This window comes from Hevea brasiliensis, chromosome 2 (genome assembly GCF_030052815.1).
Source record: "Hevea brasiliensis isolate MT/VB/25A 57/8 chromosome 2, ASM3005281v1, whole genome shotgun sequence".
In the NCBI taxonomy this organism is placed as follows: domain Eukaryota; kingdom Viridiplantae; phylum Streptophyta; class Magnoliopsida; order Malpighiales; family Euphorbiaceae; genus Hevea; species Hevea brasiliensis.
The window spans coordinates 14905505-14924025 of NC_079494.1; positions in this window are offsets into that span (position 1 = coordinate 14905505).

Below are 18521 nucleotides of genomic sequence, written 5' to 3' on the forward strand. Positions count from 1 at the left end.
GTATTAAACTAATTCGAAATTTCAGAAAATTATACTAGTTATTTTCTAAAATTCATTTAAATTTTAAAAAATAAAAATAATTATAAATTAAATTAATAATTAATTTAAAAATAATAAAAATTTTAAATTTTAAAATTGAATTAAAAATTAAATTAAATTAAAAATTGGAAAAATAAAATTAAAATATGGAAAAAAAATTAAATTACGTACAATAATTTCTTATAGTTGGTAATTAGCAATGAAAATTTTCATTGGTAAATAATTTTTAATTTGTTATTAGCCTACGATCCCTTACAAAATCATAAAAAAAAAAAGATCACTTTATCGACAATTTCTTTTATTAGTAAAAATTACTTACATGTGAATTTGTTGACAAAAAAAATTTATCGATAATTAATCAATAATCTTAATTATCAATTAAATATAAGCATATCCGGCTGCTTTTTTCTAGTAAAGATAACAAATTTTAAATTAATTCTAATGAAATTTTTGCTATCTGACTATTTTTTAGATACAAGAATAAATTTGGCAATTTTGTACTTTAATATTTACACTTTGTTTTGAAAAAATATAAGAAGATAAGGTAAATTTTTTTAAAATAAGGTAAGATAAGGTAAGGTAAAGTTTCCTATTGTTATCTTGTTTGATAGGAAAGTACGGTAAATGATAGTTTAGTAAATTTATGTTGTTTGGATTGTATGAAAAGATAAGGTAAGTATTAAAATTATTAAAATAATTTTATTATATAAAGAGATTTTTTTAACAATAGACTTATATATATATATATATATATATATATATATATAGCTCGGAATATGAAAATATTGGAAGAATTACATACAAGAAAGCAATAAATACAATACAATTGGTATATTTTTATACATATTACTTGTTCTTATATGATCGCCTGCTAAATGAATACTGATTTCAAATTTATAAAATTATTTTCAAAATATATATTATTTTTTTAATAGTGTCTATATATAATTAATTATTTTCAATAATTTACATTATGGCAGATTACATGAATATATACACTTTAATATATCATTCAAAAATTTCTACCAACAATTTAACTATTAAATAATTGTCTTCAAAATATATTATATATAAAAAGTCTAAATAAATATTTAAAATGCTAAAGCCAGTCCTACTTTATTTTATGTCCATACAAGCCATAAAATATAATCTTATGAGCGCTAGGTCTACTATCAATATACCAATTGTAATGACCTGAAAATTTTAAGAAAGAAATAAATTATTGATTCGGTATTTTAATGTTATCTTAGTATTTAAATATTATTGCAAGATGAGGTCGGGAACTCTTATCATACGCATAAATTACTCTTGTTATACCTCTTCCCTTTCCATAGGTAATTTATGGCTGTGCCCTTTTGTAATCTTATACGTATGATAAAGGAACCGTTGCATCTAATATCATAACAAAGACATTTTTGATACATAGGATCCTCTGACGAGACAAGTGTAGAGCATACGTATTTCTGATTACACAAGTATAATACACATTCTAGGGCTTTCAGGAGAAAGAAGAAAGAATTAGAATGCCATGGATGAAAATAGAGAGATTTTATTTCTTAGAGAAAGCTTGGAAAAACCTGATTACAACTGAATTGAGAGTCTCCTTATATAGGCTTAGAGACTCTAACTTTTGCAAGCAACCGGGTAGCAACCTGCTACTGACACTTAAAAGTAAAGATACTAAAGCACACTTATTACATAATATGGCCGTCAAGCTTTAATTATGGAGTTGTTGACAGGTTGAGAGTCTGGTAGTCAGAATCATCACAGTCATCAATTCCAAAAAAGTCCTTAAGCCATTGTCCATATTCTGTGGGAGAAGGTGGGTTAACATTCTCGATGGCTTCACGAGCTTGGGTCCTAGAAATCTTGCCACCTTCTCCCACAGAATATGGACATTGGGTCAAAATGGACATTGGGTTCTGGAAATCTTGCCAGATTGGATTAGACCAATCTATAGGTTCATCTTCAAGGGCTCTGATGGGTCTAAGGAATGTGCAGTTCACATGAGGGAGTATCAGAGATTGGTAATTATTGATTTCACAGAGTTGATTAGCTAGCTGTCTTCTTAGAGGTCCTATAGCATCTTTTCTTAGGATTGAACCATCATAGGTCCTCCAGTCATAGTCAGAATTTTGAGATCAAAGGAGTCCATCAGGCCTTCTGGAAAAAGGCCTGTGCATGATAAACAAGGTCCTGATATTGGACTAAGTTCTGATGGGCCTTTCTTCAATTTCATGACTTCTATGAGTCGTTTGAGACTGTATTGCCATGCAGAGATGGGTTTGAACCAGTCAAGGAACCTAAACAGGAGAGTCATGTTTGTGTTGTTAAGAGTATATTGATAAAGTGCTAAGAGAGGAAATTCTATACTCGTAAAGTACAAAGTGACCATACACCATAGGAGCCATAGTTCTTTGAGAATAAGATCTCTGTCAGAGTGAATGCTGAAGCAGGTTAAAAAAGGATTATCAGTGATGAAGAGAGAGGAAGAGAGGAGTAATCCTCTCAGGGTATTTCTAGCACTTAGGTAGTGAAATAAATGATCTTTTGCAAATTGAGCTATTTTTGGAATGGGTTGATTTGGAGAGCAGCCTGGAGGGAAACTGTCTGGTGTGGGGATAAGAAAAGCAGGGGTATTTGGAGAGGAGGAGGAAGCCATTAAGATTAATGGGAATGTAAAATGAGAATTGATGAGGTGAAGGCTTTTGGGTCTGGAAAGGAGGTCTGGGATCAAATTGTGTTTCCCTTTTATGTGCTGGACTATGAATTTATACTTGGCGAATCAGTCTTTTAACCTTAACAGTTGTGGTTTTGAAAAGTGACTTGTTCTTGAAGTCCATAATCTTTGGGAAGGATGAGCTGTCCATGATTACAGTGAAATGGTGTCCAATGAGATGAAACTCGAATTTTTTGATACCATTTTTTACAGCCAAGATTTCCTTATACACCGAGTGATAATGCTTTTGGGAGTCTGGGAACTCATCACTAGCATGGCCACAGATGTATTTTTCTCCCTGGATTTCTTTGATAAGGACAACACCCTAGTGGATGTCACTAGCATCAGTTTGGAGCGTGCAATGTCCTGTACGGGAAATCTTAAGTGGTGGTGGATTTGAAGCCACTGCTTTAAGAGCCTTAACTGCTTCTGTTTGTTCTTTTTCCCCAAGGAGGTGTAGTCTTCTTGAGCATTTTTGAAAGTTTGCAAGTGTGCATGGCGACATGAGGAATAAACTTTTTGATGTAATTGACAATGCCTAAGAATTGCTGTATATGCTTTATTGATAAGTCTTTATCAGGGAACTTTAGCAATTCTTCTGCAATATATGGCCCTGGCTAGTACCTCTCATTTTTTAATCGTATCCCAAGGAAATCAATATCAGATTGTGCCAAAGAACTCTTCTTTTCAGATAGCATTATGCCATAAGATTCCACTATGGATTGAAAAGTGGTCAACAGTGCTTTATGAGCCGTGACATCTTTTGAGAACAGAAGAATGTCATCAATATAAATGAGGGCACTGTGGAGTATGGGCTCAAATATTTTTGTCATGGGATTTTGGAAAACAAAAGGTGTTGTTTTCAGGCCAAAAGGGAGAACAATCCATTGGTATTGGGCTGTGGGAATGCAGAATGCAGTTTTGGGCCTATCCATAGGTTTGATACCCAGTTGCTAAAAACCAGCCTTGAGGTCAAATTTTGAAAAGATGTGGGCTTCATGAAGCAGGATAAATAGGGCTTCAGGCTTGGACAGTGGAAATTTGTCATCTTGTAAAAAATGATTAAGAGGCTTATAGTCGATTATGAGCCTCTTTTTGCCCCTCAGTCTTTCAGAACGTTTTTCCATATAAAAGGCTTGGCAAGCACATGGAGAGGATATGGGTTCTATTAGGCCTTGTCGAAGTAACTGCTTACATTCCTCTTGTGCCAAAGCCAGATCTGCTGGATTCATTCCCGGGTGTGATGTCTTGGTGGGATTTATGTCTTCATTCAATTTAAATGGTAGATGGACAAAGAACTCTGGATTTTTCCACAAAGGGTGATAATGATGAAACTGTGCATGAGAGTCTGCACAGGACTTCAAGAGAAGATCTTTGTGTTCTTAGAACTCTATTGAGGTATCTGCTAATGAATACAGTTTAGGAACAAAGGTGAAAGGTTGGAAGTGTCTTTTGTATTTCAAACCTTTGGCAGAATCTTTTAAATGTTTTCCTTGTTGATATAAATCAAATCCAATCAACAAGTCTTTATCAAGAAGGTCTGATCCAATGATTCTGGTCCAAAGGATGCAGGTAGGAAAGAATTGAATTCCAATGTGTTGTTTAGTAATCAGGTTGATTTTAAAGATGTTTCCATCTGCTGCTTTGAAATACTCTATGTGCAGGATCCAATATTCTGGAGGGAGTATGGCTGGATTCATCATACTCTTATGGGCTTCAGTGTTAAGAAATCCAATAACACTTATAGGCCGCTCATATTTACTAGGCAGGACATGCAATGGGACCAGAGGGACAGGGATAGTGTTTGGGCTGTAGGTAGGGCGAGAGGACTGGATATTTTGGGCTAAGTAAAATGGATAATGGGCTTCAGAGTTAGATTCTGAGCTTTCTGAGGATGGAGACTGGGTCTGGTCAAGTTCACTATCATCTTTCCCAAGGGCGAAGATAGTTTCTGTATCAGGTTCATCTTATTCTGAAAATCAGGATTCAATGTCATCATGCTCCAAAGAGATATGAGAAACTTGTTGAATGTGCTATAGGAGCTTAACAGCTTTGTTTGGATTTTTGGGACAATTTTTTCCATAGTGCCCACGATTTCCACAAATGTAACAGTGATCAGATTTCTTCGTGCCCATTTTTCTTTTTCTGAAATACCAAACTGGCCTTTTATCCCCTTGATGCCTGAAAGGAGGCGTGGATCTTAAAGAACTGGAATACCTTTTGTAATGACTTTTCTTCTTAGGCTTATATTCGCAGTTCTTTTCTTTGCACTTAATGGCAAGGTGAGGCTTTTGACAGACATTTTTCAGCGTCTTGCTGTTGTCAACAATTTCTGCTGCTCACACATTTTGTCTAAACAAGCCAATGTCATTTGGTGAATTTCTCCAATGGTAATGGCATTCATGGCCCTGCGGGTGGCAGCAATGCTACAGTGTAGCTCTGGTTGTAATACTTCTAGGAGAAAAGTAATATAAGTATGCCACAGGTTTATATCATTGTAGCCATTCAGTAGATAGTAGCGCTGGACCATACGCTAGTAATGCTTTTCAATATTCACTCTCTTTAAGGAATAATAACGCATGTCAAAGAATTCTTGGCGTAGTTGCTTATTTTGGTGTATTTAAATTTAGAAACTCATTGTCATGTTACTGTATTATTATTGTTGTTATTATAAAATTACTAAAGTATTAGTATCATATTATTTTGCTCTAAAAATATTTAATGTGAATGAGTACTAATATTTTTATATAGGTAATAATGATAATTAACAAATAAATTTTACTTATATTTATTATTATTTTATTGCTATTATCATCATTATTAGCATAATTATTAAAAAAGTAAATTAATACCTTTAATATACAATTATTCTATTTTATCATATAATAAATATTACTAATTTTATTTCATATTCTATGTGGTTTTACAAAATTAATTTAAAATATATTATTATATTAATTTATTGGCATTATGTTAAGCTTAATAATTTTATTATTATTATTATTATTAAAAAAATAATATATAATATATGCATGAATGGTGGAATATGGACATTACCACGTCCAGATACAAACCCAAAAATGGCCCCTCACGTTTTTATTTTTTTATTTTTTTTCTCTCTTCTTTCCATCTTCACGTTGTAACTCACCTTCTCTTCCCCTTAATTCTTCTTTTTCCGGCAACACCCACCACCAGCCAGCAACTCCAGACTAGGCAAGGAACTCCGATGACCATGGGAGACCGGACAGTAGTGGCATTAGGTGGAAATTCGGTGAGGAATCAAAGAGAAAGAGAGGAGAGAGAAAATAGGTTTGAAAATTTTGAGAGTCATTTTCTATTGATCCCGACATCCGACCAAGGTGTTTCCACTGGCTATGGACTCCTAGCGGGATGGGCTTTTAGATAAGACCAACGGTGCTCGGAATGGTGGCCAAAATCTAACAGATTAGAGCAAGGAATGCAGCAGATTTTCATTCATTTTCTCGATGATCTGACCGCCGAATTACCGATCCGAGACCACTGATGAACTCAACAAGTTAAAACCTTCAAAATGAGACTAACCCCACTCTGATTGGACACCGTTTAGAAAAAGTGATCATCAGACGGTCTAGATCAGTTGGTGAGATTTTCAACCTTTTGGGATGTATGTAAATTAAATATAATTATATGACAATTATTAATAATTTATGGTCTTCAATTAAGTGCGATTGGATCAGTGATAGTCCACCGGCACTCGAGACTGAGTTTTTCGGCTGGTTTGGGCATCAGGGGGCTATTCCAGAATGTGGTCATATTTACAGTCATTCCCAACGTTTTCAAACATTTTGGACGCATTCCAGGTAGCGAAATTTGTAAAAGTAGTCTCTAACTCAAGTTGTGTATTTTGTGCCTTGATTAAGCTAGATGGTTAAATTTGTAAAATATTCTTAGCTTAGAAAAATTAAGTAAAATGAGTTTAATTAATATAAGAATGATGTAAATGACCTCCAGTAATATTTTCATAATTTTGAAGTGATAGAAATAATTATTTTGGATTGTAGAGTTAGAGACTTGAGTTAGAGTTTGGATAATTGGACTTAGATTAGGTTTCTTGTAGACTCTGGATGGGCATTATAATTGTTGTTGTGGGCTTGAGATTCTGTGTGTTGCTGTTATTGCATTTTCTTGCAGGGGTTAAGTCCAGTTATAGGGAGACTCTGCTGAAATTTCGATAAAATGTTAGAAATTATTTTTGCTTCTTTAATTAAGTTAATTGGTTAATTTTATCAGTAAATTAATGGAGGTTAGTGTATCTATATAGGAGATCGGTGTCGACTAGCCTTTCTTCTCTCTAGTTAGATTCGTTATAATCGGGTCGACCAATATGTGAGTTGGACATTCATTATTTTTGGAATTTCAATATTTATAGTTTTGTCATGCTCATGCTTTTTATAGATATAATTACATACTTAGTTAAATAAATTAGGAGCATTTTTATTGTTGCGTATTTATTTGTTGATAATTACTTATGTTTGTCACTCTGAGGATAATTTGAAACTTTGTGTGTGTTATATATTGTATATGATGGATATGGATTGTATGGGTAGTCACAGCTTGAGCTAGTCTCACTGGAACTTGGTCCTTATGGATATGGAAACTTGGGGTGAGGCACAACTTTAAGTTGATCTCGCTGACCCCAGCACATGGATTTAAGCAAAAGTCTGGATTGAGTTAAGCTCGCTGGCTGGATTTGGATTGAGAGAGTTGTATTGTGACACCCTTTACCCGTGTACAGTATATCCGAGTAAGCAATGTCACACGGTGTATCGGCACCCTCTATTTTAACTTAATTAATTTTTGTCATAGTTTTGAATATAGTTTATGAAATATAATTTATTTAAGCCATTTATCAAAATTATTATTTATTTGAGGTTCCGAAAATTTTAAGGAAAATCCGGCAGAGTACCGGCTAAAAATGGAGAAAACAGTTCTTCGGAACCTGTTAAAAACACTTCCAATATTCATATCTCATCCCTCTCAAACTCCAATATCAAAATCTCAACATTTTTCAATTTCATTTCTCAATCATTCATCTCATATAATATCATGAATAAATCACAATCAAACATTTACTTTTCCATTCACAAACACAATTCTCATTATTTACATGAACATTAAAATACATTTCATAAGTTCAACTACATATGAGAAAATAAAAATTTAGTTACAAAATACCAAAATGACACCTAGTGTCCTACCAATGCACTGTAGAAGTTGAGGTGACACGGACATCGTGCGAGTGCGCAGATGGACTCACCCGGTTTGCGGTCTCACGGGCTCACGATCGGTATCTCGGAACCTACGCGTGGCAAAAGCAACGCGCTAAGCAATGATGCTTAGTGGTGCAATAATAAAATAGAAAGAAATAACAGAAATAAATATGCATTGAATGTATATGTCTTATTTGTTTTGTATTTGTATATCCATTTATTTCGTTAACTTTGTCCACTTTCATTCATTTGGTTGCCCAAGTAACCTATCTTTGGCCATCGGATGGATAAACGGGTAAACTGGCACTGGGTATCAAGTACCTCGGGCCGTCACACCATCGGTCACATATGTATCTCCCGGTGTGCAACAGAACAGCTAACAAGTTGTAAATAATATTAGGAACGAGGCTAAGTCTCAACACAATATCAAAATGGCTAAAAGCCATAAAATCACAGAATGGCATAATGTCATGTGCAGTACTGCTAACTGAACCCTATTGGCATGCCAAACTATCCAAACCAATCTTGTTAGGTATACTAGGGCATTTGATACTTTTGAGTTCTTCAAATTTTGAATTTCAAGTTTTGGTGTCACTATTCACCTCATTGGTCAACAAAAATGTTGACTTTTTGATAGAAAATAGGTACATTGGTTTTGGCACTCCCAACATACCACATTTTGCATTCAAAACTTGTTGGCATTAAGCATTAATACCATTTCTAAGCTTAAACCAAGGGAAGCAAAATTTTCAGTTTTTGTAGCCCAATTTTACTGTTCCATTGGGCACTGTTACAGTGGGAATTTGAGGAAATGGTAAACATGAAAGTTGTTCCTTATTTTGTCTAGTTGAATTTTATTTTTTGAATCGCTCCATTTGGAGTTTTGTAGCTCTAGATATGGTCCAAAAACCACAGCTGGCCGGATTTCCAATTCTGCAGAATGTACCAAATCTACAGTACCATGAATAGTGACTGCCACTGCCTGGTTGGATGGGTTCTGGCCATAATTTGGGGTAGATTTCTTCATAAAAGTTGTTTTTCTATATCTCATCTTGTTGCTGTAAAAATTTCAGGTCAATTGACCATATCTACAGTGAGTTATGGCCAAATGAACAGTGGTCATTCTGCAGATTCTAGGTGTAGGGTATCCGGATTGGGGCCAACTTTTGGTCCACTTGCCTTGGTCTTTTGGACATGGTTTCTTCAGCAAAATTGTGCCATTATAAGTCTAGTTTCATTTCCAATTGGCCAAACACCAATTGAACCTACACAGCCAAAGATATGGCAGTCCAAACAGGCTGGACTCACAGCCTCATTTCTGCTGTCTTTAGGCAGCCTACACATTTCACTTTGCCATGCATTAGTTCACTTCAAATTATGATTAACTTGGCTCAAATGGTCACTAATTGACCATTAGAATGTCCATTAATAATTTCATAAGCCAAGTCAAATTTTTACTCCCCAAAACCCTAATTTCCATTTCAATTTACCCATACACCTTAGTTAGCACACTAATTCATTATCCATGTAGTTATATACCTTAAACATCATTTCTAGTCCACTCTAAGTCCATCAAAACAATCAAAATCATTCCTTCCTTAGGGCTGCCAAAATTCATGTACACATACACATGAGTTTTTGTCCATTTAAATTACAATTTCTTACCAAATTCAAGTCCTTAATCATGAAATTAAAGAGTTTTAGGTATATAGATGCACTAACCTCTTGTAGGGAAGATTTTTCCAAGTTTAATCTTCACTTTCTTTCCTTTTCTAGGCTGCCAAACACTTTCCCAAGAGGTATGGACAAGTTTTAATGAAAGGTGTCTAGGGTTTAGTAGTGGAATTTCATGGGAAATGGAAGTAATGTAAGAAAATTTTCATGGAGGGAGTGGAAGAGAGGGTCACGTCTTTGGAAGAAGAAGAAACCAGAAAATGGTTTCTTAATTTTTCATTTTTCCCTTTTTAAAGAATTTTTGTTGTGTTGTTGAATGGTGATTAGTGGAGGGCACTTAAATGACATCATGGTGATGTCATAATTAAGGATTTAAGTCATTTTCTTTTTCTTTCTTTTCTATTCATTTTTTTAATTTAATTTTTAGCAATATTTATTCATATTTTAGATCATAATAATTATTTACTTAACTGGACAAGTCGGCCAAAAATCGTCTCTGAAGGCGAAATGACCAAAATGCCCTCCGTTTGGCTTAACGGGTCAAAATTGTCTGTACCGATTGAAAAATTTTTCTAAATATTTTCTTGGCATTCTAATGCCATAGGAACCTCAATGACCCTTCTCTGGAGTCCCAAAAATTATTTTATGAATTTTTCCTCGGGTCTAGGGCTCCTAGTTGCGGGAACCGCAACTTCCCTCTGGGTTACCCATCGCTTGGGCACCGGCTCATTTAACTTGGTTGTATTTTATTTCTAAAATTTTTCCTAAATTTTTCTTATTAATATTTGAGTTAATTATGGTTCCTCACTTTAGTTTAAATATTTTTCCGGATGTTCTAGCTGTCCGGACCGACACCGGTCACCGGAACAGTAGAATGTACGGAGTTGCTACCGGGAGGGTGTTACATGTATAGCGGATTAGCTCCCATATTTATGCATTGATATGATACACTAGGTGCATGAGTAGTTCCAAATTATCTTCTCGTGCAAATATTTGATGAATTATTTGTTATATGTATTGGATGTGCTTTTCATGGTAGAATTGCATTAGTTTTAGGTAGTTGTAGAAATTGCATGTATAATCAATATCTAAACTCTCTGAGTCAAACGCTCATTCCTATTCAAATATTTTTTTTTTTCTAAGTTGCAGAAGAAGCTAGTTTATTTTTTTGTCTAACTTGCATTTTTCTTCACAGGTTGTAGTACTTATCAGTTCATAGTTTTTATTGTGATTATTTATTTATTTATTTATTTATTTTTCTATTTTTTTAATCATTAGAACTCCACCGTGACATAGTGTATAAATATATTGTATTAAGTAATGAAAAAAATTAATAGTATTAAATGGTTTGTGTATGCTAAGTATCAGGGTTGAGCTAGACTCCTCTAATTGTGGATTCCTGATAGTTGTTAGGTTGAGTTAGCCCAAATTAATTTGTAATACTTTATTTGATTTTGTTTTGCATTTTGGGCCTTGAAATTGAGTCTGTTCATGGGTTCAAAAGCAGTAAGGCTTACTATAGGCTTTGAGGACTTTATGCTGGCTCAAGTCTTAGTGCCGATTTGGCCTAAAAAGTTGGGTCGTGACACTAATTACCCAGTGCATTATCATTATTCATCATCTGCAGCAATAAGTCTTTGCGAAATTCCCAAAGGCAACCAAGCATAGCTCTTAACATCTCCAACTTTTTCACAAGAAAGAGATATGAAGTGGATAATTTATGCTACTAACAAAGTCCATACTTCATTCTTTGGAATTGGAATTTTAGATATCATCTGTCGACAACATATTTTGGCCGATCCCCAGAATCAATAAATTTCAAAACTGATCCCCAGCACTAAGTCTCCCTTTGCCAGCCAATTACATTTCCGATCTCTCTTTGCCGGACAACCACATTTCCGATCTCTCCTTAAAAGGAATCAAATCAATACTAAGTCCTTATGTCATTTAAAGCCTCACCGACCTCTCTAACCAATTGTCAAATCTCCTGACTAGTCAATTACATTCTCGATCTCTCTTATCAAATGAAATTGAACCAACACTAGATCTTTATGTCACCAGTCTTATTGCCGATCTCCCTTTTAAAAGTTTAGGAATAATCAAGTTAAGGTTCCAATCCGGTTTAATGATGATCCCAATCTTAAGTGTTCAAGCCAAATTTCCAATTTTAATCAAGTCCCGTTTAGCGTTGGTTCCTTGCTGATCTCATACTTATTGTGTTTTCCGACCTCTTACACTTGGATTAATAATCACTTTTAGTTGTTTTAATATGCTCAGACAATCAAGTGCTTAAGTAATTTAGAGATTTTCCGATCACATCCATTCACTGAACAAAAAGGGAATTTCATTTCATATTAAAATTTGTACAAGTCATTTGACTGGAGGATTACCCACAGCCTGATCTACATTTTGCTCACTTCCTCTCTCACCCTCAGCCTCCTCCTTGCTTTCCTCTTCGTCTTGGGGACCTAGGTCGACCAACCAGGAGAAGTCCTCCTCGGGATAACGCTTCTTGAGCTTGGCTAAGAGATCCCTGTGAGCATTTACATAAGCGCGGGCCTCCCTTGTTACCGCCTCTTCCTCTTTCGCTTTGAGCTCCTCAGTGAGGTGAGGACCTTCACCAGCCCGGAGCGCCTAAACTTCCTCAAGAACATGATCTCGCTCGGCCAGAACATGAGCCTGCTCGGCCAGCTTGTCCTCGTAGAACTTCATCCGCCCCTCAATTTCAGATATGTAGTTTTGAGCGGATGAGAGTTGGGATCGGAGGGAAGCCACTTCATGACCCATCTTCTCGACCTCCTTACCCAGGCGGTGAGCCTTCTCCCGGATGATGTGCTGATTCACTAAGCACTCCACGTTCAGGCTCATGGATCGGGTCAGGATGTCATCAAGATTGTCCGGGGACAGCCTGTCCCGATCCTCCCGAAGGCAGATAGAAGCCCCCAGAACCTTAGCCAAACCCGGATTCTCCCGAACAGTTCGGTTCTTCTCCAGGGAATGGATCAGCACCTAAGCACCGCGGAAGAGGGTCCTTGAGGTAGGTTGGGAAGGACCCCCATCCACACTAGAAGTAACTGGAGGAGTTGGAGGCAGCTCTTCTTGGCGAGGAGGAGATCGGATCACTTCTACCTCGGGGATCGGCTACCCCGAAGGTTGAGATGAGCCCCCTTGCATTTCCTCAGCTTCATGCCTGGGTGTCTGGAGCAGCTCGGATCGCTTCATCTCCCGCACTTTTCGGGAGACCTCTCTCTTTTGCTTCTGGCTCTCCTTGGAAGCTTCGCCGCTTGCCATACCTGTACAAAGAAGAGGTCAGTGAGATCGCTAAGGTCCAAAGATCTGAGATATAAAAAATACCGATGCCGAGGTCAGAGAGCTGAAGCTCGCGATCTTCGCTAGTGATCAACTCCATTGTCCAGTGATGCAGTTTGGCAGTCACTGCATCCAAACAAGAGAACTTCTCTCTGGCCGCCTGATCTTTCAGCTCCATCACCATCAGGCCTTCTTCCCTATTTAGGGTGAGGCGCTTCGGAAGTACGGGGCCCTGGTGCAGCCAGCTGCGAGGGAAACCTTCAAAGCCGTTTGGAATTTTGCTCCTAAGGATAAAGAAGCGGTTCTTCCAATTCTTCAGGGAGGAAGGCAGATCGGTAAAAAGCTCACAATGTGGTTTCGCCCGGAAGAACCAATACTCGTCGTCCTTTCGACGAGTTAATCTATGTAGTTCTGCGAATACTTTAGCTGTAGGACGGAGTCCCTTAGCTCGGCATAGGCCTCGGAAGGCTACTAAGATCCGCCACGAGTTCGGGTGAACTTGGGCGATACACACTTGGTGAAATTTTAGGACTTTTTTGAAAAAGTCATTGAGAGGGAACCGCAGTCCAGCTTTTAATTGCTCCTCGTATACCATGATCATGTCGTTCTCTTCGAAGAAGTGATCGGCTCGAAGATCGCCGTGACACTTAATGAGTTCGAATGAATCAGGATGAATGTTGTATTCTTGGCTGAACGATTGTAGGTCAATTTCTTGAAGAATTGATGGCAGCTCGTCCATGGGAAGATTTTCCCTCTCTGAAGAAGGTACATGCCTTGATGGTGCTGCTTGTCCCCGAGCTGGAACGGAGACCCTAGGAGGTTCAGGTCGCACGCTTGGTCCGACTACCTCCACTTCATCAGACGACCACGAGATCAGAATGGAAGGGGGGCTTGCCGCTCTCTGACCCTTGGCACCGCTCATTTTCAAAGGAAATAAAGAATTTAAACTAAAAGAAGGATCAAAACCCTTACTGGAGCTTGATCGGTGTCGGAAAAACTCGAGAAATCGAGAGAATTTTGGAATTGCTCGCGGGATGCTGAAAATGACATAAGAGAGCAACTGGCTGACCCATCCCTTATTTATACCCGTCTGAGCATTTAATGCTCACAGTGTTCCAGGCGGTGCATCGGTTAGCGGGACTCGCTAGCTTTTCTGACACATCTCACGAATATTCCAGAAATTCCATAAGGAGAGATCGGCTAGTTAGAGATAGGCTAATTAAGGCGAATGTTTGGAAGTGCAGATCAGTTAAGGGTTGTTCAGTTAGGAACCAGATCGGATAAACACATCAGAGATCGGAAAATAATCAATGCGATAATAAAAATGATAGTGGTCAAAATAAAATTTTATTTCCGAAAAGGTCGGATTACATCATTTGGGCGATCTCTAGAGATCAGACTACATAAAAGTTGAATTACATCATTTGGGCGATCTCTAGAGATCGGACTATATAAAAGTTGAATTACATCATTTGGGCGATCTCTAGAGATCAGATTACATTAAAGGTCTGATTACATCGTAGGGGGGGAATCTCTAATAAAGACCTATGTCAAAGCCTAGTCTCATGGCTGAATCAAAAGATGTGTTTGATCGGGAGACCGGCCATTGACATCGGATAGATGTACAGCTTAGATGGGGTGATTATGACTCTCATGAGGATGGAGAGTCATATCCACTGTCATCGACCAGAACCGAGCTGTAATCGGGACGCCCAATGTGGTGAGGAGCCAAATGAACTTCAAGGGGCAATCACCGATGTTAAGGGGAATATTAGCAGTCTTCTCGCCCGAAATCAGTTCGCCGATTATATCAGTCGAACGATTTGAGATCGACACGATCGAAGTCCTTGATCCAGAGCAGTAAGTTAGTCCGGTTCTCTCACTATCATCAAATGAGGTTATCATAATTCGCCGATCACCGGAATCATAAATTTTCAGTCGGGGAATAAAAAGAACAATCGGAAAAAGATTAAAAGCCACTATCATGGCCGGAACTACTGCCGGAGCAGTTAGAACAGGAATTGTGAAAAGGAAGAGAAAAATCAAATACGGGGGGGGGGTCCTTCCCAGTTGAAGGTATATATATAGGAAAAATCCAAGCATTTATTGCAAGCAGAAAACGAAGCGGATGCCTCGGAAATCGAAGGAATAAATGCTTTGACTGAATCGAACCAGAAAGAGGAAAAGACCGGAGCAGGAGAGATCGGAAGAGAGGAGCCCGGCATGAGAGATCGGAAAAGGGTCATGTTGGAAAGACCGGAAAGGAGAGGAGGTCGGAAAACAAAGGGAATAAGACAACTTCCGCTAACTGTCGTCATAATCAGGGCCGAGGTAGTTAAAGCGTTGCAGACGAAATCTCCACCGCACGCCCCTAATCGCCCGCGACATCGACATGCGCCAGAGTATGTCATGACAGTGCTGTACATCCTAATCTCCGCCATTGATCTTACTTGTAAGGACGAACTCGGAGCCCTTGGATCAAAGAAGAAGACGACAAGACCAGCGCCTTTCACTCCTAGCCCTTGGATCGCTCTTGACAAGAAAATTTTGGGCCGTCACATTAGAAGAGAGAAAGGACAAATATTTTGGAAGGGATCTTAGCCGTCCGTTCTGATTCTCTTTAATTCTCAAGCCTCAGATCGTGTCCTTTAAAATCTTAACCCTCCATCTCCCTCAAAACAAATCCTGACCCTTCATGGGGAGCACCCGGTTCCTATAAATACCTGCATGAAAACTGTTCAAAGGAGGACAGAAAAATAGTGAATATAGCGAAAGGACTCTGAAACTTAATTCAGTTCGTTACTCTGCTATTTTTGAGCTTTCATAAGAAAAACTTTTGAAACCAGTTTTCTGAAGTATTTTCTTGCAAAGGGATTTTTGAATACTGAAACTCTCCATTTTCAGTGTGATTCATTATCCGGTGACACTCTCACTTTCTGTCTTTGTTATCTTTATTTCCACTCCCGTTGTTCAAGTTCAACTTCATTCAAACTTGGTTATTCTTTTGACTTGACTGCATCCTTCATTTCAAGACAAACCTTAGTCTTCCGGTTATCAACCCGCAGTCCTATTACGATTTGTGATTCCGTACTTAGTTTGGTAGATTCGGCTCCCTACAGGTGAGTGCTTATATCGCTACTTTATCAAGAGTTCGCTTTGTTTCACGTATTTCCTTTATTTTTATGTTCGTAATTTTCTCTAAGTTTATATTGCGCTAAAGAACACGAAGAAGGTTATTCTCGAGTCTACTTCCTTGTTGATCAGTCCGTTCTTTTTGTTAATCTTTGTTATTTCTGAATGTAAGTCTACTAGTCCCGAGTAGCGTATAAGTGGTTGGATAAAATGTAGGTAACTGTATCTTAAGGGTCTCTTTAAAATAATGAAAGGTCTGAATAATAAGTCAGGAAAATAGTAAGGCCGAATCAGTAGAATAACACAAAAGACAATTGGGTAAGACGTCACAAGGCAGAGTAAAACCGAACCTTAGATAAATAAATGGAATAGATCGGGTATCAAAAGGTACTGGTAAGGCGACCACATAGGAAGGTCAGAAAATTCAGTTTGATATCCCCTGTCTAGTCACAAGGTACCAATGAGTTAAAAGAAGCCTTATTCCGATCCCCGGCATCTTTGAATGCCAGAACCCTTAGTCTTAGGCTCTTACGAGGCGTAACTGTAATCAAACTTCGAGAGGTCAGAAAAATCCTTATCCGACTCCCATTAAAATAAAAGAGATCGGAGGAGAGTTCTTATCCGATTCTCACCTAAAAATTTTAATAAATATTTTAAAGAGATCGGAGGAGAGTTCTTATCCGATTCTCATCTAAAAATTTTAATAAATCTTTTAAAGAGATCGGAGGAGAATTCTTATCCGATTCTAACCTAAAAATTTTAATAAATATTTTAAAGAGATCGGAGGAGAGTTCTTATCCGATTATCAAGCCTAAAAATTCTAATAAATATTTTAAAGAGATCGGAGGAGAGTTCTTATCCGATTCTCAAGCCTAAAAATTTTAATAAATATTTTAAAGAGATCGGAGGAGAGTTCTTATCCGATTCTCAACCAAAATTTTAATAAATATTTAAAAGAGATCGGATGAGAGTTCTTATCCGATTCCCAAATTAAATTTTAACAAATACGTAAAATGATCCCCTAAAATAAAACTAATACGCAATAACAACTCACTAAGGTTGTCTCATTTACTTATGTATCTGGGTAATCCGAATTAGTGAAAAATCAAATATTCCTTTTTGTCAAAAGGATTAACATTTTCATTTAAACCCTCCTAACTATCAATTCTAATTTATAAAGAACGTGAAGTTAAATCTGCTTACCCTCATTGAGGGATGAGGTGGGGTGCCTAACACCTTCCCCACCCGTTTACGGACCCCGAACCTAGAATCTCTATTTTTGAAGTGGTTTCATTTTAATTTGTTTTCGCTAATTGTTTTCTTTAATTTCCCTCAAAATTAAAGTGGCGACTCCTCACTCTTTCCCACTTCGGTGAGGGTTCATCCAGGCGACCGCAAAACACCTTGCGACAGCTTGGCGACTCCACTGGGGACCGGTTTCGAAATTTTGACCCAGAGGTCCAAAAGCAGATTTAATTTTATGTTCCTATAAACTAGAATTATATTTAAACAGGTACAATTTACGAAACTCGAAAACCTTAGTTTATCAATGTTTGTTATTTTCGCTAACCGCTTTGTTTATTTTTATTTTATATCCTACAGTATTCTTCATCTAAAAAGGAAAAATAAAAATCCCCCTGTATTGGGAAGAGGTAAAGGTGTCCCTTCACACACTGAACACTCATACGATGTCCTCACACACTTCAGCTCTATACCCGGGCTTTTTTACCCTTTTAGGAAAATAGGAGGGGGTCATGTAGCGGTACCCGTGGGTTTTACCTCGTTAGTATCCGTGAAGGCTTCTGCTCATATTGAAACTCGTTCTATCTACTGTGATACCCGTGGAACTTTCCCGAAAGTATCATGGGGGATAGAATGGGGCTCTACTGTTTACAGTAGGGGCAATTTGGGAACCTGTGGCTTTTAGAAAATTAGACCTTGAGCTAAACTATCACGATAGCTGGAAGCCGTAGCAATCTACCTTATAAGATAGAACTATCCAATTAGGTAGCACCTAGCCGGTACTAGGACTCTCCTTATTTTAGGAGAAAAGGGGCATACTTACTCTTACCCTATTCCGTTTGTGTTTATTTTGTTCTTATTTTTAAGGGTGATCTTGAATCATACTGTTAAGAAAACCTACACACTTTCCTACTTTGATAAATGTGTAGGTGTCACTCAGCCAACAGTATGATTCAAGACTACCTGAATTTATCCTGCTAACAAATCTTTCCTGCAGGCATCACCAAAATAAGGTCTGTAAAAGGATAAGCATCATTTTTAAGATGGCATCCTCGAGTCAGTCGACAGAAGAAGTTCTTAAATCAGAACAGAATGCTAAACCATGGCCTAAAAAGCCTAATAGTCCAGTGCCTCCACAAAGTGATAACAACTCATTA